The sequence below is a fragment of the Camarhynchus parvulus genome, chromosome 2 (genome assembly GCF_901933205.1).
Source record: "Camarhynchus parvulus chromosome 2, STF_HiC, whole genome shotgun sequence".
Lineage (NCBI taxonomy): Eukaryota > Metazoa > Chordata > Aves > Passeriformes > Thraupidae > Camarhynchus > Camarhynchus parvulus.
The window spans coordinates 4,424,296-4,445,106 of NC_044572.1; positions in this window are offsets into that span (position 1 = coordinate 4,424,296).

Consider the following 20,811-nt stretch of genomic DNA (forward strand, 5'->3'; position numbering starts at 1 on the left):
CTGTGTCCCCAGAGCAGCTGTGGTGGCACCCTGCCCACCCACAGGCATGGTGCCCATGTCCCCAGCCCAGCTGCCAGCCTGCTCACAGGGCAGGGGTCCCTCTGTGTCCCCTCCAGCAGGTCTGCATTCCATGCCAGGGGCAAGAGAGGCTTTCTGAGGCTTCCCTCTCTGCCCCTCTGTCAGCACACAGGATGCTCACACAAAGGAGGGAGCATATGTGTGGTTTGGAGGGAGCTTTTGGACACCTCCCTCACCCGACACCTCTCCTACCTCTCCTATCCTTTTATTCCTCTGCGTGCTGGAGAGCAAAACCTCTCTGCAAGCCTGGCTTATTTTTAGAAGGCTGCACAGCCAGAGACACCCTCTCAGTAGCCAAAGTAAGAGGACACCAAATGGTCCTGACCTTTCTCTCCAAGGCCCCATGTGGGGCCCGTGCGTTGAGCGCAGCGCAGGTGGAAGCAGGGGAGGAAGGAAGGAATTTGTGTTTGCTTGGCCGCCTGCCCCCGCCTGGGGCTTGGGTTTATATAAAGAGGATGAGGACACCGTGCAGGGATGAAGGTTTGCTGGCCATCACAGGGCTCAGAAGCTCTGCTGACAAGGTCATGGGCTTGAAAACGCTTTCAAAAGCCTCCCCGGCAGATCTCTTGGGAATGCTTCTGCTCGTGTCTTGCAGGTGCCAACCTGAGCATGCACAGGGACTCTACCTAGAGCCTGGGATTTTTTCCCTGTGTTCTTATGACACCCCAGTGCTGCCGCAGGAGCTGGATGCAATTCCTCATGCATCTGAGCCACTATTTGGTGGGAAAAAAAAAAAAAAAAACAACAAAAAAACCAAAACAAAATAGCAAGGGGTTGATCCCTGCTTGCAGATGGGAGGCAGAGAAAAGGAGTTCCAGATTTGCTCTGCATTGTGTAGACCCTCAGATATCTCTCCCTTTATTTAAATCCAATCTCATCAGGCTTGGTGCTGTGACCATTTCCCTGGGGAACCTGTTCAGTGCTCCACCATCCTCTGGGGGAGGAATCTTTTCCTGATATCCAAACTAAAGCTCATTCCATCCAGCTTCAGGCCCTGTCACTGGTCAGAGAAGAGATCAGTGCCTGCCCCACTGAACCTGTTCAGTGCCCCACCACCCTCTGGGGGAAGAATATTTTCCTAATATCCCACCTAAAGTTCGCTCCATCCATCTTCAGGCCATTCCCTCAGGTCCTGCCACTGGTCAGAGATCAGTGCCTGCCCCTCCTCTTCCAGACCTTGATGAGATCAGACCTGGTTCTCTGCTTTTGCAGTGGATTTTGGAAATGAACCACCTGCCATCCTCTGTCCCTTGGGCTCACAGCTGTGCAGTGGCACTGCCTCAGTTTAAATAATGCACGTGGAGCAGGGTCCTGCTGTGCTGGATTCTACACAAACACTGAGAAAAGGGAAATTCTGCCTCCAACCAACTTGCAAGATGATTTTAAGACAGGAGTGAGCCCACCAGTGCAGGTGAGCAGGGTAATGAGATGCCTGCTGTGCCTTTTTCCCTGCCTTTGTCACCTCTGCACCCAGCAAAGCCCAGCAGCGCACACACGGACCACGGGCACAGCAAAGGGCTCAGATGTGTTCTCAGCTTGGATAATTGATAAAAACAGCCCTCAGCCCTGGCTTGGATGTGACAGCCACAGCAAGGAGGCCTTTAACGTGCCTGGAACTCTGCAGACAATGGGGAGGCTGGATTCCTGGGAGGGCAGCACGAGAAGAGGAGGAGTTGCTGCTTCATGAACCATCAGCTCTCCAGAGCATAAGGAAGCCTTTGTTTGCTTCTCCTTCAGCCTCCTGCTACCCAGAGTGGGAGAGACAGCAGAAACCTGGGATTTTCAAACATTTTCTGAGTCAGATGCAGTGGGAGAAGGATAGGAAAGCATTCCCACACCCAGCCAGGCAGAACAGGCAGTGCCTGGCTTGGCCCAGAGCAGACACCTGAGAAACACCAGCACCTGTGCAAACCCTAAGGGTTATGGGGGTCTGCTTGGTTATCTCCCCCAAAATCCACCAGGCAGCTCCTTGCCTGGCGGCAGCATCACCCACAGCCTCCTGTTCATGGGGTATCATGATAGGGGCTGGAAATTTTCCTCCAGGGATGTGCAAAATGCTTGGATTCCACTCACCCAGCCACAGCCTACCCCATCCTCAGGGTGTCTCCTCATCGTGCTGTTCCTTCCCCAGATGGAAAAGTTCTCCAGCCCCAGGATCTGCTCTGAGAGAGAGAGACTCCCAAATAGGTTTACCCAGAGGTTTGTCAACTTGGGGATTTTTTTTTTCCGCCCCAGATTATTTCAGGGAGGAGTTTTAAATTCCAGCATCTGCCCTTCCCTCCTTTTCCTCCTGTGCAAATGTTGTATGGGACTGGAATTACCTGAAGGTTGGGTTTCCATCCAAATGCTGGGAGGAAGGAGGCAGAAATGCCATTCAGTATCTCCAATTGATTTTATTTCTCAGGCACAAAGGAGCCACTGGAAGCCAAACAGACTTTGTGTGGGTAAATATGTTCAAATGGGCTGCTCTCATTTAATGGGTGAAATGATATGGAGCTTTAGCATGAGGTGATGCTGGCACAGAACTCCAGGACTCCTTTCCCAGGTCAGGAGGAAAAGCTGAGGACAGCTGCAGTGACTTTGGCTCACCCAGTGAAATATTGCAATGATTGTTTTTAACTTGCAGTCAGCTTGAAGGCAGCAAAAGCAGCTCCAAACCTGAAGGAAAGATCACATGCCTGAAATCCTGCCTGATTTTTTTTTCCAACTATATCATCTAGTCTAATAAAAGACAATAACTCCTCCTCCCAACCTTGCCTTGCTCAGAGCCTGAAAACACCAGAGCTCCAACAATTCTCCTGTAACAAAGGGAATGAGTCATTCATCAAAGCAAGCGTTTGGAGGAAAAAAAAAATTCTGCATATTCATTTATTCTGGTATTTAGCTAAAAAGATTTGGTTTACCTGTAGAAAATTATATTTAAAAAAAATTAAGCTCAAAAAGCCTAATCAATGGCCCTTGAAATTCAAAGTCTGTGTGCAAATGGCTAAAATATATTTTTGTGTGTGAATAATATAATTTTTCAGGCATAGGCAGAATAGTGGGAACAAAGGACTTGCTGAAGGATTGCAGCTAGAGCAAGATCTGGGGAAATCATTTCAACAGACAGATGGATGGAAGGACACCCAAATGTCAGGAAATGGCACCCAAAACCTGACAATATCCAGATTTCCTGAGCACGCTGGGCAATGAGGAAGCTGCTGCCATTTCATACTGCACATATGGATTGTCTGCACACACAAAAAAAAAAAGAAAGCCACGTGGCTTTGAGACATTTTCTGGAGTGACAGAGACGTGGTGACCACAAGGTGGGCACAGTGTCAGCTGCAGAGTTTTAACAGCACTCCAACATCTCTTTTAAAAACGGCCTCTAGTCTGCAAAGGCAAGCAGAATCTCTGGCTTCAGTGGCATTTCCCTGGATCCTCATAAAGGTTTGTTGGGGTTTTTTTTGGTATTTTTTGGGTTTGGTTTGGTTTGGTTTGGTTTTTTTTCAGTGGGATCTGTGCTGTTTGTAGCTCCAAGCACTGGGAGGGCCAGCACAGGCTGGAGCTGCAGCAGTGCAGAACATCCCTCCTCCAAGCTGAGGCTGCTGCTGTCTGAACGAGGTGTCTTTGCCCCAGCACCTGAAGAATAGTGAGGTTTTGGAAGCTTCAGTGAATCTTAATTGCACCCATCCAGAAGCAGTGACCTCAGCTGCGCTAACCATAAAACACTGCTCACTGCTTGGGCTTAATGGTGTGTGGCCTGCCAAGGAATCTTTTTTTCTCTCCCTTTCAGAGACAATCTGTGGGAATTTATTGGCTTTTTAAAGCTGTCTGATCTTTCACTGAAGGAAACTAATGGAATATCAATGACACCAGGTATTTGTCACGAGTATCATTTATGGAGGAAATATGGGCCTGGCTCAGAAGGGCTCTCCTGCACATGGTTAACCAATTCCACACACAGGTCCAGGCAGCAGCTGGGATCAAACCCAGGCTTCTCTGGGGCTGCAGGCTTATCAGCCACTACCAAACACAGAAAAGCAAAGAGCATTCCTAATTCAGTTGACTAATTCAATTTAAAACCCCGATGAGAACAAGGCAGCTTGAATTTTCATGGGAGCTTTAATTTAGGACGACACCTTTGCAGCTGGAAGGAAGAGCCTTTGGTTGATTTTAAGCACCTTTTGAAAATAACGGGTAAAAAAACCACTTTTAAAAAGATGAAAACATCCCTTTTCCTATTTTTTATTGGCATCTCCATTTTTTTCAGCTCTGACTTTTCTCTGAGCTACATCCTGTTTGGAGAGAGGTCTGCTCTTTTTTCATCTATTCTTCTGACAGGTTAAGAGTTATCTAAAAGAAAATGAATGCCTCAGAAGTGTTGTGATAGATGTGAGGCTTCGGTTTTTAACAGGAAAAAAAAATAAAAGAGCTTTTTACAAAGGCTGCATCCTTATGGGGTCACCTAACCCTTGGGGAGCCTCCTGTGCTGGGGTTTCACCCCACAGGGCAGCATCAAGTCCCCAAAACTGAGATTTGCAAACATCCCAAGCTTAAACTCTGGTTTTTTGGAACACAAATCTTCTTTCAGGTTTTCTCCCCAGCCTTAAATCCAGCTTGGGTTCTCAAGAGCCTGCTAAGGACTGTGCTCAGTGCTGAGTCTTTTTCTGCAACATGGTGGAAAAACTGCTCTTAATGCATGAAATGTGCCAGAAAGCAACAAGCAACATGTCTCATTCCTCAATTTTTTTGGAAAGGGGTTTGAGTAACAGAGGGGATGGTGGCAAAGGGGAAAAAAGGCCACTTTTGTGCTCAAAGACTGGAGAAATATTTAAGTACATGTGTTAAATTAGTGCAAAACACGGTGATTTGCTGCAGGGTTTGAATTTCAGCTGCTGCAAGCCTCTCTCAGGGGAGAAGTGAAAGGGAAAGTGAAGGTCCCAGGTCTGAGAACAGGGAATAAATGAAGCCCAGGATCCTTTAACCCCAGGAGGGTGTCAGAAGAAGCCTCCCTAGGACGGTGGAGGGAATTTCCTGCAGAGCTTTGGCAGCAGTGGGCTTGATCCTAAGGCAGGGAATGGGAGCAGCAGGGATTGTTTTTGCCTCTGAGTGCAGAAGCTTCTGCTGCTGATATTCTCTTAGACCTCGCTTAAACCATGGTGCTATGTGGTACTCTGTTATTGTACAGTTTGTTCTTCTGTAATACTCCATGTTACAAGTTTGTAATGGCTCGTTCCATGTACCCCATTTGGCTTCCCTGACAGTTCACTCCTGAGTTGTGTGCACCAAGATTTTCCCTGCCAAGTGCATGTCAATCCCCCTGTCAGTCTCCTTGTACCTCCCTTGTTACCTTGTCTTACCCTTGTCTGTCAAAGGTAGCACACCCTTTTTACTCTGGAATGCTCCCTGTCCTTCCTCCCTTCCTCGAAGCAAGATTGGATTGTAAGATTTGCTCCTTCCCCTTGTTGGCATCTATTGGATAGCACTTACCCTGCACCCCTATCCTCATGCTTTCCTATAGGTGAAGAGTTGTGTCCTCCCCTTATTCCCTCCCTTCCTTAAAATTCAAACAAGTGATCACTCCCTATTCCTTTGCCTTGGTTCTCCATCCTGAGCTGGTGCTGTGCCACCCACACCACAGCCAACAGCTGTGAGGAGCCACAGCCCCTTGTAGGCACCATGTTCCAGATTGCAAGGCAAGATGTATTCTGTTACCATCTCTATGGCAGTTGGCTTTTATCAAGTGGGCAGTTTTCCTTATCTCTCACTCTGAGTGACCACAATCACTCCTCCCTCGGGAGGGGACACCTGCTGATAACAGCTATTGAATGTCACTGCATGGCTGATAAGAACTACAGCATCCCATTGGGAGATGTGAGCCCAGAGGGAGGAGCCAAGCATTCCCACCTGGATATAATCTGGAGATTCTGGAACACCAGCACGGCTTCTCCACTGGATTTCCCAGAGGAACAGCAGCTGCCTCTGCCACTGGATCTTCAGAGGAAGAATACATCCTTCTCTACAGGATCCCTGCTCCAACAGAACCACCCCTGACACTGCAGGAGGGCTGAGCCACAATTCCAATGGGACTGCTGCCAACACCCTGACCCACAGGGTGTCAGGTTGGGTTCTGACTCTGTCAGTGTTGTTCTAGTGGACTGCATTGTTTATTTTATCATTTTATTTTCTTCCCTATTAAAGAACTGTTATTTCCTGCTCCCATATTTTTTGCCTGAAAGCCTCTTAATTTAAAATTTATAGCAATTCTGAGGGATGGGGAGGGTTTACATTTTCCATTTCAGGGGAGGCTCCTGCCTTCCTTAGCAGACTCCTGTCTTTCCAGACTGAGACACGCCACCACCCAAGAGAGTCCCCACACCGATCTGGGGATGGTCCTCTAAAGACTGAGTTGGTCTCGGGGAGTGAAGGGCCAGAGAACATCTCCCTGTGACTGCAGAAACGCAGTGTCAGTGCTCTGTCCCACAAACCCAACCCCTGGGCTCGGGTCTGTTCACCATCCCGCTGGGAACTGCTCCCGCCTTCAGGGGAGATGGGTCAGGGATGGCTCAATGCCCCAGAGCCCTTTGGTGCCTCTGTTCCATCAAAGCTTCCTAGAAATGAGCTGGAAATTAGGGTGGAAAGAGGGTTCAAAATGTAATTTTTTTTTTTAAATGCCATGATCACATTCCATGGGTTTTGTGATGTTTGTAGAGTGATCCCTAAATCTGAGCCCAGCAGTGCTGTGGGTTCACATCTGAGCTGGGTCTGTGTGCAGAACGTGCTGCAGCTCCTGGGACACAGAGCAGGACAGAGGGAGGAAGAGAGAGCAAGAGGGAGACATGCTGCAGATCCTTGTACACCAGGACATCATGTGAACATGTTTAGTATTTTTCCAGAGGAAAATATCATCCAAGAGGCATAATTATATCTTAGGTTCCTTTTTTTTTTTTTTAACAGGGCTTTTAAAGAAGCAGTTGTTTTGTTTCATTCTTCTCCTTTTTCTATTTTTGAATCACAGCGTTTGCAGAAACAGGAGGAGGATGACAGTTAACACAAGAGAGAAGCCACGGGTCCCTGAGAAGGAGAGAGACGCTGCTGTTTCCTTGCCACCCCTGGAAGTGTCCAAGGCCAGGCTGGATGGGGCTCTGAGCAACCTGGTCCACTGGAAGGTGTCCCTGCCCATGGCAGGGGGGTTGGAATGACATGATCTTTAAGGTTCCCTCAAGCCTAAACTGTTCTAGGATTCTGTGACTCAAAAGCAGCTAATTTTAAGCCTTGTTCTGCAAGCTGACTCCCCCATGGTAACTCACAAAGGGATTCTTGCTTAATGCTTGTTCTCAAAGGACAAGACCTTGGGAGGAGAGAACCTCTTTGAGTTCCCACCACCATCCCAACACGTCCAGAGATCAAATTTCCCTGGGAACATATGGAAGAAGCATCTCTGACAAGCTGGATATTTTGTACACCTCTATCCTGACCGGTGAGATGCTCACCCACAGGCACCATTGGTGATGCTCACCCTCTTCCCAGTCATCACTTGGAATCATTTTGTGCTGCTCCACTGGCTCAGGGCCCCAGCTGGATGCCAGGGGAGCTGGGAACACAGCACATTTTCACACACACAAGTGCCCAAAGGCATTTAAGATAGCAAACTCCTTCTAGGCTGTCACCACAGTAACAGGGGGCTTCCCAAAAATAATCAACAACATGATTCTGAGCCGCTCACTTGTCATGTCGGAATTTGCAGCTACTCAATATTTTGGCTGAAAAATGAAATACCCAGCAGGCATTGGTGAGTGGGTGTTTCAGAGAGGAGTTTTACATGAGGCACCTTGTCCTTGGTCACCTGTGGGACCTGTGGCAGTGGAGGAGAGATCCCTTCCTGGCACCAGGATTCTGTCTGTCCTAGAGCATGAGAAACATAAAAGCTCTTATGGGTCATTAAGTCACTGGGGTGTAAAAACCTTTATTTACTGTTTGAGATCCCAGCTCTAGCTATTGCCTCCTGTGGCACAGACACCTTCCAAGGTGGAATTTCTCACTGTTTACTCTCCAGGCATGGAGAGGGTGAGGTTTCCAGTGATACTTTTATTGCTCAGCTAACAGTGTTAACCTCTTCAGTGAGGATGTGCACCCATCTAGCAATTGTCATTTACTGAAATTAGCTTTGCACTTCAGGATCTGTCAAGCTGCAATTGTACTAAATGCTTTACTGGCTGCAAAGTGACAGTCCTGACACAGCTAATGCCACGACCCTTTGGCCTCAAAGCAGTGTGAGCAGACCCCTTGGTCCCTTTCCTCTCATCAGGATTTGCATCTCCTGACATGTATGTCACTATAATTTTTTACTTTTTGTTTCAGCAGGATACTTCTTTTTCACATGTTGTAAGAATTTCAAGCTGTGCATGGATCATGTTTTCAAAATCTCTTCCATATTTAAAAGGATCAGAAGCCCTTTTTTATGTCTACACTTAATTACTTCACCAAGGATCAGAGTTGGGAGTGGGGAACACAGCGCTGGGTATTTCAGGTCTCACAACAAAATCAGGTGAAACAAAGTGCAAATAATTTGCAGGGCTGCAGCAAGGACAAGAGACAAATGTCTTATGCTGTTCTGTTGAGGAGAAAGAGCCCAGTGAGGGCAGGGGTTTGGGGCCCAGTCCTAGCTGGACTGAGGGCTGAAAAAGCAAAATAGCAGCTAGTCCCAGAAAATATTTAGTAGAATCAGATCTCCTGGTCCTGCCTGTACAGGCACCTTATGCTGTCACACAGGATGGTGTTCAGTGTTTGGAGAAGCCACTAGGAAAAAACTCTATTGATCTTAGCTCAGAAGGTGTTTAGTCCTGTTCCTAAATCCATGGCACTGTAAATTGCTGGAGGATCCCAGCCCAGATGCCCAGCAAAGAGATTCTGTTTCCTTGAGCAACAGCAGCCGTTCTCCAAGCGGCACCTCTGGGATGTGACACCACTGAAGCTCACCTGGATGATGAACATTTGTGATTAATTAAACCCCCACTGCCCTCCTGTTTTCCCTACAGATGTCCCATTAGGATCCAAGCAACAGCTACAGTCAAGAACACAAAGACAATTACACACTGGAATTTAAAGAAACCATTAATTACCAAGAGGCGCTGGCAGATGATGGCTCCAACAATGCTTATTACAAGAACCTTCATCAAGTTATCTGCTCTTTCATGTGAGCAGAGGTAACGATCCCCACTGAGATGGGAAAAATAATTAAAAACCATACAACAAGATGTTTTATTAATGACATGCACATCCCCATAGCTCTAAGAAAATTGGGCAATCTGTTCCTACACCACAGCTCTCCATCTAGGGTTTGAATTCACCATCACTTTAATAATGGCTTGCTAAAGTGCTATCTAGTTCCCTTGGGTTGGCTTAGAGGAGGAGAGGACAAAGGGAGGATTTATTTATGAGTGGCACCCATTGAAGAGCAGATCTGTGGCGCAGAGTGGAATAGAAAAAAAAGCCTTGCAAAGAGAGTCCCTGCTTAACTCATTGATTTTTAAAGAAGGGGTTCAGCAATGCAATAACAAAACTCAAAGTGCTTGAAAAAACTATCTTTAGGAAAAATACTTCCTCAAACAAAAAAAAAACCCACCTTGGTTTCCCTCTACAGGTCTAGATCTGATCTCAGCTGATTTGGTGTCAAATGTTTGAATCCCATCAGGGGATTCACAAGGTTTGGTGAACCTGAGTTCAGCAGAGCACAGCCCTGGGACACGAAACTCCTTTCCATTGCCCTTCATGGAAAGCATGAGGCTGCCATGCATGAAAACTGAAGCCGTGTCTTGGTGTCTGAGCAAACCCCCAACAGGACAAGCTTTTCCAGCCTGCTGTGCCAGCTCAGCCCTGCTGCCTGAGGACTGCAGCAGGAGCATCCATCCGCTCCTCCCGCCCTCGGGCTGGCACCAAGGACATGACTCACCACGGGCAGAGCACCTTCCCTCTTCCCACTGAGCTCTCATTTACTTAATCACCACAGATTAAAGCCTGTCTAATTAAGGACAGGCGTTAGATCTGATGAGGACCCGGCTCTTTCCCTGTTCACACACTACCCAGTGTCCCTCACCCAGTTTCAGGCTTTCAAACGGAAATGTTTTGTTCCTTTCCCAATGGAAGTTCAAAGTGTAGGTTTCACCTAAAAGAAGAGTATATAAAAAATACTTTGGATGCTGAAAGTATTTCAGAGGAAACTTTTTTTACATGCATGGGCTGGGTTGCAGCAGGGATGCAGAAGCTTAGAGTGGGATGGAAAAATAATAAAATATTGTTATGAGGGCTACAGAAGGAAGCTCACTGGCCACAGGCTTGCTGCCCAGCATGACCACAGCTCTGCATAGAGACAAGATAGGGCCAGGACCTTCTCTGCAAGGGTTGCTTTGCTCTGCTAACCTGATCTTCAGTGCAGGCAGAGCCTCAAGGGTTGTGGCACTGAAATCAGTCCTGCCTCATCCACATATTGCTGGGTAGCTGTGAGTCACCCAGCTTCCCTCAGATGCACACTGCACAGCTAGGGAGGCATGGATACTCCTTTGTACTCCATGGACATCATTTGGTTGATGGAATTGTCATGTCTCTGTGGTGGCATCCATTGGCTACGAGGTGTGGGCACATTTCTGACATTGGAATAAATAATAATGGGAGTATTTGGCTTTTCTAAGATACTCAGCATAAGTAGATCTTGCAGTGCCTTCTAGAAGGTGTACAATTTCATTATTCTTGGTTGGTAAATAGGACCTTGGCCCAGGCAGGGGTTTCCAGAGACTGCCACAGAGCCTTTCATTCATGTTATTCATGTTGTCTTTGAAATTCAGTCAGCAACTGAGTTGCCTCACAGGATCACCCACTGGTGGCTCCTGACTCTCATTCATCAGGGCGCACTCACAGACGTCTCCCTGACCTCCACCAGAGCCATGTGCCTGCTTAGGTTACAAACAGCCTTCAGAAGGCATCTGCTGGGCTGGGTCACTGCAGAAGCTCAAGTTTCACTCCCCAAAATGACGAAACACTGAACACTTTTTTAGCAGGATGGAGCCATGAAGTTACTCAACTCCGCCGAGGTTTCACTGTGAGAAAAGACCAAACAGTGGAGGACTAGGGCTTTTCTTTGATATTTAAATAATTCCAGCAGAAGAATCACTTGCCTAAGGCTGAGATGAACCAGGGCATGCCCAGGGGTGTGCAGCACAGTGAGCACCACAGCTGCCCACCCAACACTGTCTGTGTGTGGCCAGCACCACATTGAAGACCTGCAAAGGGTCTCCCGTTGTAAAAGGCCACAACATGAGGTGCCAAGGGCTTCCCACGGGTCTGGCAGCTCCCTCCCAGCACAGGTGGTGTTTGTAGGAGGCAGAACAACCAGCAGTGTCATCTTTGTGGTTGGAGAAGGGATGGCTGCAAGGTGAGGCTGGGAAAGAAGGTGCAGTGAGCACCGTCTGTGCTGCCAACGCCGCCACGCCGAGGGAGGGAGGAACGCTCTGCCAGGCAGGGAGAACACCAGCCCAAGGCCAAAGGAAGGGATATGTGCCCAGGAAAAGCAGGAACTCTCTCCCCCAGCCGGCCCTGCAGGCTCACAGGCCCCAAGAGCTGGTGAGGTGGACAATGCAGACACCTGGTGCCAGCAGCGCCCCAAGCTGTGCATGCACAGAGGCCACTGTGGGCACAGTGGGGGCATTTGGGCTCACCACGGGTGCAGTGGGGACATTCAGACCTCTCCAAAGCCCATCACCCCACCCTTGCCATGGAGAGGCCCTGGATCTGTGGGTGGGTGCCTCACTGGGATGTCAGGAGCTGCCAGGAGCAGAGACAGGAGCAGCAGGGAGCACACGTCTGCATGTGACCTGAGTGACACGAGGCTGCAGGCACAAATTACACACTTTGCAAGTGACATTTGCTGTCATGGGGGGAGGTTAGAATGAGGCTGCTTAAAATTCAGCTAAACTCTGCCCAGAAGTAGGGCAGTACGTGGTCTTTTCTTTTCCAGCCTCCAGGGTGACACTGTGATGTTTCCAGCAAGGAAGTCCCTCTCCTGCTCACAGATTGGGTTTTGCCCCAGGGGTGGGATTCACGTTGCGTGGGAATGTCTGGCTGCTTTGCAAGCTGCAGGCCAGAATCCCTGTCAGTAAGTACCACAGGAATTGATTTACACCACCAGAGGTCTGAGTTAGACCAGGTAGACCCCCCACAGCTGAGGAGATGCTCGGTAGCATCCTACAGCTCCACTGTGCAGATGGAGAAACTGAGGCACAGCAGCTCTATGTTCCATCAGGAGAACTTACAGTAGGATAAAGACCTTTGCAGATCAATCCTCTTCTTTTTCTTCCACTAGAAATGATGAAAAAGAACTGAAGGTTGTTTCTGAATTCACAGCTCTAATCCATTTTCCAGATAACTTGAGATGTGAAAGTAAAATGAATTATTGCTCCCCTCCTCTCCATGTTCTCAGCAAATCCTAACAGCATTCCTGTGACTATATCCATTGAATATTCTCCCTCCATTTTTCTTTGGACACACACACACCTTCATATACTCTCCCATCCACGAGTTGCTTGCACGAAGCTTTGCTCTGATTTGTCATAGATGGTGGTACCATGATGATGCCATTATCTCATAACACAGAATTACTTAATAATTTGCTCCATTTGTCCTCATTGACAGAAACAATGTGCTCAACAATATCTTATCTCAGTTCTCAAGGATTTTAAGCACTCTGTCAAAGCCTTGAGCAGCTCCAGCTCTTCATTTTATCAATGGGAAGATCAGAATATGTGACTCACTGCAGTGCTGAAGGATCCTTCAATCTGCACAAGAGAAGCAGGACATAAACTGAGCTGGGCAAATTCAGATGAGACAATTACCAGTCACAGAGAATATCTGTCAAAGGAATTGGTGGACTGTCTATGTCCTGAAGGTGCAATTCTTCTGATTAATGCCTGTATCCACAGGAAAAAGCCAACAGTAACTCTGTCTTGATGTGCACATTTAGACCCTGGAGAGTTCTAGTCAATGTGCTCAGGAGAGCCAAGGGGGTGTTCTGATCTCTCTAGAGGTCACTTCTCACTGGGCAGATGAATTCTGCCCTTGGAGTGCACATTTCCTACCACCTATGGTAAAGGAGCTGGGATTTGCCACGTTAGATATAACTGTATTATAAATGTCTAGTTAGGAGGGATGAACTCCAATTTTGGTGCTCATCTCCATTTCCAAACTGCCCAGTGCTCTTTGGATGTGGTGGGTATCTGCACAGATCCCTGCTGGCTGACATGATAAAGGACCCATGGAGACCTTCATCTCTCTGGAATTTGGTGTCATCCAGACTTGGCCCTCCTTTAAGTCCTTTGTCATGTCTGCCACTGCAGATACCAGAGCAATCCATGGTATGTGCAGACTGGGACAGGCTGGAGCATCTCACAAATTAAAAAATGCCAGTGCTCAGAGAGCTGAGTCCCTCCTAACACAGCCAACAGTGCTGGTCTTCTGGCCAAAGGAATCACTCCCTGGGGTCTGTGGACAGATGGACAGACCCCCATTGCTCACTGGACACCATCCTGCAGACACTGTAATTCAGCTGTGCCTCCATCTCTGAGCTCTACCCTTCACACCATGCAGGGAGCTCAGCCCTGCTGACAGCACATCGCTATCTCACACCCCTGGAGGGCCTTGGGGCTATCTTGCCCAGCTTTCAGCAGCTGCTCCAAGAGGGAGGGAGCTTGTAGGCCTGCATCATTTCCTGCCAGATGTGTGTGGATGCCTCAGATTCTCACAGCATCCCAAAAAACCCCCATACACCTCCATTTAGACAAGTGAACAGTGCCCTGTGTGTTTTCCAGGAACACACACATTACTCAAGAATACATTGCACAAATACGGGGGTGAGGTTTTGTGGTGTGTGTACACAAATGCTCAGACTCAAAGACCTTGTCTCTGGCCATAAAATTTCCAAATGATCCTTACCTATCATCCAGGATGTTTGCTTTGCTCAGTTCATTAGTGCAGGCAAGACACTTTTCCTGTGTTTTATCACAGGATCTCAAAGGCTAAACTATTTATATGAATACCAATGTTTATTCTATCATCAGGAACATTCAGTAAAGCTAAAACACAGTCAAACAAGATGCACTAGGACAGAAAACCATAAGCTACGTTTCATGCACGGCCATAAACAAGCTCAGCTTATCAGAAAAACAGGTCCAAGTGTGTCAGGAGCCAGAGAAAGGTTTTGATTACACAGCATCGAGCCCGTGGCCAATGTGGCTGTTGGCCTCTTTTCAGAGGAGCAAGTTATAATCCATGTTGGCATGTGTGAAATAAGGAATTGGCGGCACTCATTAAGAAAGAAAAGGAACGGAAAAGCGTGAAAAGGAAAGTAGCTTTACCAGTATTTCCAGTGGTGAATCACTGGCATTCAGGCCTGTGGCCTGGTTAGGGCAAGAAGGCTTCTAATTTGGGTGCCCAACTCTGACAAATCCTGCTAGGGAAAAATGCTAACCCTCTTCCCCTGGAAGCAGAGAGGGAGGAGGGTTAGGGCTTTGCTGTTGCTGCAAGGGATTGTTTTTCTCCACTCCCCCCCAGGAAAGCCAACCCCCTTTCAGGCTCCTCACTCCACCCTGGCCAGATCCCAGCATTCTGTTCCCAGCCCCACGGGCTGTGTTCAGCCCTGTCTACAATGATGTTCAACCCCTCCTTTCCCAACAGAGAGGGAAAGTCCTGGTTCCTTGAAAACCAGCATCAATATTCTCAGAGACTGCAGGGAAAAATGCTGAGAGTTTTAATGTTTTCACCATCTTCCTGAGTCTGAGCTCTTACTAGTGCAGACTGGGAGCAAACTCTGGTCCCTCTCACCAGCAGTGCTTTCCCTATAAAAATAGGAGTTTCCAACAGAACGAGTTTTCCCTAATTGTTCCTGGCAGGCATTTCACTGTCAGCCTCTCCATGGGCAAACCTGCTACTGGTCCCTCCACTAAAACCACAGCAAACAAGGTCTGGAGAACACAACTCAAGATGACAGGGAGATCCTTAAATAAAAAGGAAGGAAGAACAAAACCTACGGCAGGCACATAATCAAGAGAAACCAAAGGGCTTGTCCAAGCCACCAACAGCTGTGTGACAAATCTGCCTGTCTGACATGCAAGAACAGAGAAAGTGGCTCAGCAAACCATGCAGGGGCTGAAAGTCAGCACCCTGTGATGAGTCACTGGGGCCAGGACTTGAATTTTGGGTGTCTGGGAGTGAAGAGGACAGCCCAGTGTGCCTGGAGCGCTGAGTTCTCCAGGGAGAAGCCCGTCTCCAGCTGGTCCAGCACTAGAGGGTAACAGTGAGTCAGGCTGTGGGCCAGCTGCTCGATGGGTTGTGTTGGTGGTGATGGAGGGGTTGGAGGTGGTGATTCCAGGGAGGGCAAGAGCAAACAAAGGAGCTGATTGCACTGCCCTCATTGTCCTTGCTATGGGGCACCTCTGGGGCTGGGCTGCCCCAAGGACAGAGCTGTGGGGTGCTGGGAGGGGGTCTCAGGTGGGAGAAGAAATGAGGTGACATCAGAAATGGGCACTGAGGGAGCGCAGGGCCACGGGGTGGGAGCCCAGGGAAGGGAATGAGGAGCCTGGTGGAAGGTGCTTTCTGCTTTCTTTTCTGCCCTCACAGGATGATTTTAAGCCAGGAGCCAACTCCCTGCTCTGCTCCTGCACCCACTGAACTCCACGTTTTACTCTCAAAGCCCTGGCTGCTCATGTTCAGCAGCTGGATCACTCTTGAGCACATAACACAACCAAAGCCCGGCTTGAGGTGCAGACACACAGCTTGCTGCTGCTTCAGTTCAGGGCCTCATCTGCTGGACATGGACAAGCAGAGCCCTGGCAGCCACCTGAGCAGCCTGTGGTGGCAGGAGCCAGACCTGTGCCAGTGTCTGTTGACATCCAGCCTGGGACCTCATGTGAATGCAAAGCATGGAGCAGAGCAGTGTCTTAAACAGTGTCTGTATGCCCAGAGGGGCTGTGCCCAGTCACACATCACTTGGTGAAGTTGTAGTGAATTATTTTTCCTTTAAAGCTCCAATTTTTTATTTATTTTTTTAATATTTAATCAAAATTGTAAAGCCTGAGAGCAGGTTCTCTAGCAATTGAAGTTAGGTGTCTGGTGGTTAGGAAAGACCAGCAGTCAGGGCTCCTGGGTCCCATTTTCAAATCTCCCACTGACTCTTTGAGTGACCTTGAAGAAATCAATTAATTTCTGTGTCATTTTCCAGACAGGTAAAAATGAGGAAATAATTCTTCCCTAGTTCACTGGGGGATTTTGAGTGTTAATTGTTCGCAGGGCACTTTTCTCTCCCCAGATGAGAAGTGAAGTGAAGGCTGCAGGAAGGCTGAAGGTTGGCATGGCAGGCCATGAACACTTCAGGACCACAGTGCAGTGCTCAGAGGGCACATCTGTGTTTGCTGCAGGGAGAGGCAACTGCTTGACCCTCCATCCCATGCCCTGTACACCTGGATAGAAACCTTCCAGCACAGCACCTGGGCTCCAGCTCTCCCCACAGCTGCCCCAGCCTCTCAGCAGCTCTGGAGGCTGATGTCTCCTTGCAGTCATTTTAAAGAGGCAGTGAGAAGGAACCAGCTGTCTCCATCCAGAGCCTCTCACACATGTCCATCTCTCATCCCCCCAGGCTCCCAGCCTTGGCACGTTTGCTGATCCTCACCAAAGACATGCTGATACCTCACCAACAGGGATGCATCACCAGCTGGCAGGCTCTCAGCAACCAACCACAGCTATGAATTCCCATCTGGGCTATCAGCTGCTTTGTAGACCCTACCAAAAAATCCTTTGAGGGCTTGGCTTTGTTCTAAAATGGAATATTTTCACATCTAGAATGGGGTGATCCTTTTTCTGGGGTGCTCTGGTGAGGCCAGCAGAGCTGTGTCAGGCCACCCCAGCCTGCCCTGGGGTGGGAATGACTCCTGTAGGGACGGATCTCTGAGCTCATAAATGTGGAAGTTTATTTTTGCCTTGAAGGGAGTCTTGTCACTGCCCTGTCTGCAGAGCTGATCACTGCACAGGTTTCCCCAGGCAGGAGAGAGGACTAGGAGCTGCCACCCGGGAACCCCATCCAAATTAACCTACTTACCAGGCTGCTCTGCTGGCTGCTCCAGGAGAGCGCTGTTTGTTTGCTTTAGGCCATTTCTGTGCAAGCAGTAACCAGAGATGAGCAGAATTCAGAAAATTCCCAGTCCCATGGGAAATTTCAGCCTTTCAGAAGTGGTTTGCATCCCAAATCAGGCCACTTCAGCAAAATGAAATTCTGGTTCGACTCACTTGGAGCAGTCGGATTCTCCCTGGTGAAAAAGTGCAATCTGGAGAAAGAAGGGAGGGCAGAAATGGGGGAGATTTTCTTTTACTTACAGGAAACTTTCCTTTATGAAAAATTGTATTTTTTTTTCACTTGTTCCAGTCCCAAACTGCTCCAGAACTAATGCCAGGAATTCCCTCATCTATTTATACTGTTTTGCTGTCTGGGTCTTATTGTACCTGGCATTTGCTGTGACATATGACTGTGCTGCAAATAATACCAGGAACATTTACCTTGTGGAAGTATCATGGAGGGAAGGCATCCAAAAGGGCCCCTTATCAACCTGCTGTCAAAAACCTGCAGGGATCTCCCCAGGTGCCCCAGCCCTGCCAGCAAGGGCCCAAAGCCCTGTGGATTTTAGAGCACTGCAGCTGCAACAGTGTGGGTGTGTTTTGGGCGGGATAAATGCTTTTTCTGGTGAAAGAAAGCAGCAACACTGTGAATTTCTGTCAGTTTTGCCAAGTGAATTCATTTAGAGTTAAAAACCATAAGTTGCTTGAGATGGATTTCACTGTGAAATGTGTCTTTGTTCAGAGATTTCCTTTCGCTCTGTTTTTCTTCTTAACGTGAAAAATCCTTAAAGAGTGAGCTGAAATGTTTTCTCTGGGATGGAGTGAAACTTTTTTATTAGATCAGGAACAATATAGACGTGTGCAATTATCTTTCAGCATCGCCAGCAAACCAAAACATCTCTTACTCACCTCATTGTAATTGAAAGCATCGTGGGACACCCTGTTAAAACTGAAGCTGCTCACAATTGGCTTGAATCCAAACAAATAACTCTTAACTGAAACTCCTGTTTTTACAAAAGGAGCCATGAAAACATTACCATAATGAAGATCTGTCAGAGCTTACTTTGGGGGACAACTGCCAAGTGGTGGTTGTGTACCTAATCTCATCAACACTGCTGTAATTACAAGCAAAATCAGGCCCGTGGATTGCTGTTTTCTTGGTATTAAGTTAATGTCAGCGTGAGACAGACCAGATCTGGGATGGAGTTTGGCTGATTGCATGTAAATGTCTAAATTTGAGCTCCCTTCACAGTCACAGGAGTCTAGTTATGACAGCCTGTGGTGTTTAGGGAGCAACTCGCTGAAGTAGGTGTCTAAAACAGTTTGGCTAAACCCCACCTTGAAAAAACTTATGTCACTGCTGCAAAAACAGCCCAGCTCTGATGGAGATGTGCAGAAAGGAAGCCAGGTGCCTAAACACAGGCATTTCAAGCCCTTTGGGATGCCCTGGTGTATCTCACCTGGCATCTGCTTGCTTCTAGAAGGACACAGGTGTCACACAGGTGACCCAGCCTCATGTCCTGGCTAACATGGGGCATCCAAAGCAGCACTTGGTCGCTGATTTAATTCTCCTGAAGCTGCATGAGGTGAAAATCATTCCCAAAGTGCCCAGGTCAGCAGGGCCTGGAAATACCCCATTTGGAAGCTCTCTTGATGGACCTCTGTTTCCAAAGATGGATCATGTAGCAGCAGCCTGCAGCCCAGAATTTCGGGAGGCTGCCCAGCTGAGCAAGTCAGTCTCTTGTTCCCTTACATAAGACACACAGCCAGAGGAGGAATTGCTGTGGAGACTGCATGGGGCTTTCTTGGAAAGCCCTGCATTCACTTCCAACCTTTTGTCACCTCCTGCAGAATGGCTCCCATGATTTTCCTGCTGACAAGTCACACCTCTTGCTTTGTGGGGGTAGGGCCATGCCAAACTGCCCCCAGTCTTTGCAGAGGCAGAGTTTGTTTGCATCAGCTAGGGAGCAGGAGATTTACACCAGTGGGATTGCACAATCACCCCAGATAAGGGGAATGTAACATGTCAGCAGTGTCCATGTCTTTATCTCTGTAGGAAAGACATACAGGAACACTCAAATCTCTGTGGCATTGATAGAAAAAATATCCTTCCCCTGCATTTCATCTGAACATGAGCGGTGAGGAGCGAGCAGTGCTGTTTGACCAACAGCCCCAGTGCTGCTTATCTGCTGCTAAACCAGAGCTGGCACTGCTTTAAATCACACATTTCCCTTTCCCTGTCATTTCTAATCAATGCAGATAGTTTATGTTTGTGCAGCTTCTTTCATCCCGAGGATCCCTCAGTGTGTTATGGGGCATGATCCAGATGCTGCCCTCCTATTCTGCAAGTGCATTCACTCATGAGGACATCCCAGAAACATGAAATGGTTTGAGTTGGAAGGGACCTTAAAGATGATCTCATTCCAATCCCCTGCCTTATGTAAGGACACTTCCACAATCTCAAGTTGTTCAGAGCCCCATCCAACCTGGCCTTGGACACTTCCAGGGATGGGACATCCACAGCTTCTCTGGGCACCCTGTGCCAGGGCCTCCCCACCCTCACAGGGAAGAATTTCTTCCTGATACCTCATCTAAACTTGGCCTCTACCCATTTAGGCTCATCCCCCCTTGTCCTAACTCTACATGCCCTGGTCAAAAGTCCTCTTACAGGGTACCTTTAGGGACTGTGGAAGGTTTGGGCTTTCTGCCCTGGTGGCTCCTTTGTTCATGGATGTACTGGTCAGTGGTGGTGTCCCAAGCAATGATGGAAAGAAGCACAACCATCCCATTTACATTCCTCTGTTAAAAATACATCCTAGAGGATGGTTGGAAGGACAGGTATGCCCCAGTGCAAGAAACCTGTGAATGCATGACTTCTGCAAAGAGCCATATGGGCAGATTTCAGGGACTGAGTTCACATCATATCTTCAAAAGAGGGCAAATCCATCTCCAAACGTGACTTACTGAAGGGAAACCAGACTGAACAGAGGTTTGTTTTAAAATCTTAGACCCAGTAAAAACTACGCTCTGAACCTGAGGCTCTCCAACCAAATGTGAATATCTCAGCTGTAGATGTGTGTCCCTGAGTTTATTTGATAGATCTCACTGTGGGGGTACACAGTTGTGGGTTTCTCTGGGTCTGGATTGAAGGCACTTGAGACAGTAGTTCATGTTTGGACTCAGCTGTTTTATTATTTCTTATCAGTAAAACAGTCTCACTGCTGGGAGTTCAGCAGCTTTTCATTAGAAGGCACAAAATGGACAACAATCTCTTGTTCCAAGGTCTTTTAAGACTAAACTATCCCATTAAGAACTGACACCTGGATTATTTTCTCTTTTAACCCGATAACTGATCCCACAGAGCTGCAATGCAGACTTTTCTGCCCAATTACAAAATGCCACCCAAACCCATGGAGAAGGAGGAGGAAGAAGCATGAAGAAGAAACCCAGGATGACACCCTGTGCCCTCCATCTTGCTTCCATCCACAGCACACTAAAAATCCCAAAGCCTCAATTTCTCACCCAGTGACACACCTACACTGCTCTCTATAATCTATTGCACACTTTTGTGGATTCCAGTCTATCTTGAAGCCTGGG